A 4,767-nucleotide genomic window follows, 5' to 3' on the forward strand; every position below is an offset into this window, starting at 1 on the left:
TCCTCTGGCGACATCAAGAGATCGGGAAAAACATCATCTCGTGAAAATATATTCTGACTATGGAATATTTTTATAGATGGCGTATGAGTTTCAGACAAATGGTTTTGGTTGAATATAGTCCAGGTAAATTGTTTAGGCTAATTTTCCTTGTTGGAATATCGACTCCTCGTATAGAGGTTCCTTTATACCTATTGGTAATTCCCCCGAATGTAATCGATAAATACTTGGATAACTAAATATAGAAAATTGATTCCGGTATCGTCTAGATATGATAAGGTTCAATTATGACAAGAGAATTACGATTTTTAAAACCATTTTTTTTTTGGTTGGAATTTGACTAATTTTAACGGCTTAGTTTCTGCCTTTTTATTTAGTACTCAGTTTTCACTTTCTTTACGTAGTTTAAGGTGTGTTTTACGATATGACTCGCGTTTCAATCGAAAAGGTCGATTACGTTTTCAATTTTTTGTCGGTGAATTCAGAATTGCGCGTGGGGCGGATATTGCGCGTGACATTTTCTTAAAGTCTGTCATACAGAATTGAACCAATACGTAGAAAGGTAGCCGTCCCGTTTTCCATATACGCTTTCTTCGCTTACAAACATTGGTTCCAATTGGTTGAACTAAATTTTATCTAGCGTAATCTCGCGGTGAAGACTTTCTCGATTGCTTTTTACGACTTAAACGTTGAGAGATATCAAAAGGGAACCGAGTGTTCTGTAAATTCCAGGCTTAACGTTCCACTCTCTGTCGTTTACACCCTTAGAAGGTAGGAAAAATTGCCTGAAATACTCATACTTATACGTAAAACATTTAACCCTTTCTTAAAGTGGAACTTTCTAAATCCCGCACATTTTACGTTGTTGGGTACGTACTAACCCGGTGATGGGTAAAAGATGTTTTTAGCTCTTTTACGAGTTTGCCTCAAGTTTTACGAGTAATGGAGGGGCTTACGTATTTATTTATTGTTTTAATTTTATGGGATATATCCAAGAGCCTTAAAAAATATCTATAATTTAAATTTAATTAAAATCCGGAAGTTGAATTACACCTGAAAATTATTTTATCAAACTCTGCAAGGCCTTTGTATTAGTTTTCTCTTCAGTCTCTACAGATAAGGTTAATGTAATTAGATGTACGAGACGGCGTTTCTTAAACCCTCTTGAGGAAGCCAACTTCAATCAATAACCCACTTACATTAGCCGCTAATTACTCTACAGGCCAAGACTCGGGTTTTCAAAAAAGGCTTAGCAGTTTTAGCAAGCTTTGTATTGAACCAGGCTAACTTATGCCACCTTTAATTTCCCGCCAATTCTGTTTTTTTCTTTCTTCATTTCCCGCGCGCTTTTCTGATATCATCGCTCTTCGTCAGCTCCTATTTCCTTAAGTTGTAGGTTATATACCGTCCAACTAGCTCCCAAGGGAGTTAGGGTTATGTTCGTGTCTTCCTATTTCTTGAAATCGTACGCCCAAACCGAGCTCATTGGAACAGTCTTTTGTGAACATCGCGATATCGAGGACAATTCTTTATACGTAAACTATATATTTACTCAAATTGTTATTGGCTCATTAAAGAGCATTCACTGCTCAGCCAATAGTTAAAGAGCATTTTGAATCTATGCAAGTCTTAATTAGGTTTCTATTGTTCGGTGACCGGAAGTAAGGAGGATTATCGACTTTTAAGAATTTTTAGGAGGAGGTTCAATGGTAAAGGGTATCGTGCAATCATCAAGGAGTTTACGCACTTGTATTTTGTGTATTACATAATGGATAAGAAATAATAGGCCATCTTAAAAATAAAAAACACTCTTATTTCAAAGTATAATGCACTTCTATGCATATTTCACCTCATGATAGTTGCAGGGTAGTTCAGGGGATTTGGGCTGGCTCTGTTTATGCGTGATGTTGCATGGGAAAGGAAATCCTAAATGGATTTTGTTCTCTTTTTTGGGAATAAGGGAGAAATCAGAGGAAAATAAGGGTAACCATGGCAACGCTATTTTCATCCTCTTTTTTCCCATCCCATACTCTCTACGCTCTTCCGCGTCTTTCTCACCTGTCGATGCAACACAAGGAATGTTTTGAAGCCATTTTAATGAAATTTGGCCATCCAAATAAAATTACAAAACCGCGCACCAATGTTGTTTAACATCTGATGAAGTTTTGTTCAAATATTATGATTTGTGGAGTGCGGTTGTTATTTTAAACATATCTCGAGTCTCTCTTGAGACAATCCGTAAAAATAATTTTAGCAAGGATAAGTAGTTGAGTAACAGCTGTCTTATTGACGTCATTCCAAGGAAAATTGGAATTTGAAAAAATAATTAAAAAAAGGTTTTATGTTAACCAGACCAAGTCTTCTACAGACCCAGAGACAATTTTTTTCTTCTGTGTTTGTGTAGTTGAGATATGTAAATACTTTTCCCAAGAGATCCAGGATTGGCTTAATTAGCGCAACCTTCGAATCATTTTTATGTGTGCATGGTTATTATTTTTAAGGGGCAAACTCTTAAAACATTTTACATCCACAAGACAAGTTTGCATTCCTTGAAAATAGAGGCAATTATCAATTACAATATTGAAGTTAATCAGACCATAAATTTGTGGTTATTTAAACCAACTAAAACTTTCCACATTTATTAAATTAATCGCCTGGATTTAATTATTTTAATTTAACTTTCCTTTCGGTTCCACTATCTTTGATAGACTTGTTTAACTAAATTGTGACGCTTAAAATTTGCGTGCCTTTGGTCAAAATTCCGGCAAACTACATCCGGCGTTTGTTGAAATTACGATCGAAATTGTCTAGACCCAAGATTAATAGATATTTTCTCTGCCTTCTCGGTCATTTATTTTTAAAAGCGCGAAAAGTTTCCATGCAGTTAGATTGTGGCGGTCCGCGGACTTAATTTTGAAATTAGAATTACCTTTATATAGTAAATATGTCTCGTATATTCATTCCCCGGATTTATCTGTATGGGCATAGAACGAATTACCTAAGTAATTCTGAATTTCTCTCCGAAAACAGAGGGATATGGATGGTGTAGTACTAATTGTTAATCCCGCCCGCTACGTGAACGCGTTGACTGGCAGAATAACTTTCCGCCGGATCAAAAGTTTCCTATTGGTCAATAGCCTGCAGGGCGAAAGCTGCTGGTGGGAAAAGTTTCTAATGCCCGGGATTCATCCGAAATTAATGGAGGAAGATTAAAGGGTTGGCAACACGCTTTTTTTCCCTTTACTTTTTGAAATGTCAGAGAAAATGATGCGAGCCGGTTTAGTTTTTTTTTTTTTTTTTGCTTCAGTGATGTAATATAAAAACTAGGTATTGTTGATGATGTGACCGCTTGTGACAGGCTCTGAGGATTCAATTTAAATTTAGAAAGATTGGGAAGTCATCTGTTAATGAATCTCGCGTAATTATACCCAAATTTGTTTTAATTAACGACAAAGAGGCATTTTTTGATCATCTGAAACTATTTCTCTGTCGTATTTTTTAATTGAATCTAGATAGGAAAGTCACTGAATGAATAGTAGACTAGTTTGACACACTGATACATATATTAATTAATTAATCCAAATTATTTATTTTAATTAGTGAATTAGAAAGAAGATATCTTCTTGTCAAGTTTTTCCCCCCAGATATCTGTCGTAAACCCTTTAAATCTAGAGACAGAATGAAGTATATATATAAGCGAACCGTCTAGTCGGTGTAGTTCTAGAGTACACTAGGAAGTGACGTTCCCTTTGCCCGGGAAATAAATGGTAGCCATCAATTAAGTCGATCAGGGGTGAAGAGTGGGTCAGGATTAGCGAGGGATCCTATGGCTCCATAGCTGTCAGATTTCGAGCAAAACTGCAGGCCTATTCGAGCGAGAAACGTCGACAGAAATAGAGCTAAAAGGATAATTTCCACGACAAACACGTTTTCATCGTGAAAAGGATGAAGGAATTTTGAACGTTCTGTCTGTCCTTTTCCTCGACCCTTCAGATGTTAGTGTTAAGATAAAAGGTCCTAAAGTTGCTCCGAGCAGTTTGCCTTGTCTACCAGCTGTTCCTCTCCAAAATCTCAAACCCCATTACTATAGGGTATACTGTCACGGCACGTCTATGATTGTACAGCGCAAAATCGGAAGGGAAATACAATACAGCGTGCTGCATCTCGATTTCGTGTACGTGATTAAATTGTGAATTAAGGAAAACGCGGGGAAATGCGTTTGTACTTTTTAGTATATAGCAGTGGTACGTGTTCATATGAACTACGCGAATATCTTGAAGAAAAAACACAAGGAAATTCGTATGCCATGCGATACTTGTTACCCCTTTTATTGTCTCTTATCCAGCGAACAATATTGCCAAGTCTCTTAGTCCTTTAGAAACAATATACTTAACATCCTCCCGTGATCTTATTGGCAAAAATCTTGGGATTGTCAGTTTTATAAGAGATTCAGACAGGAAAATCCTTTGAATATGTCATAGCAATATTTCTTACAATACTTAATACCTTGGGGTTACAATAATCCATGACCTGAAGAAATAAGATATTTGTTGATAAAAGAAAACCAAAATCTTTATTATCTTAGTTCAAACAACAACCACGTAACTTTTAGGACTGGGTGCAAGAGGATACGTTGATTTTACACGATGACCCAATGACCCTAAACTTTATCTTTACAAATTGATATGAGCATTCGCCATAGCTGCTATTTCTTATTATCACGCCACTGGGAATTTAAATTTTTCACTTTGTTTTTCCCGGATATGTTTA

This window comes from Phalangium opilio, unplaced genomic scaffold (genome assembly GCF_054372755.1).
Source record: "Phalangium opilio isolate 3A_F unplaced genomic scaffold, DU_Popi_V2 ptg000024l_1, whole genome shotgun sequence".
In the NCBI taxonomy this organism is placed as follows: domain Eukaryota; kingdom Metazoa; phylum Arthropoda; class Arachnida; order Opiliones; family Phalangiidae; genus Phalangium; species Phalangium opilio.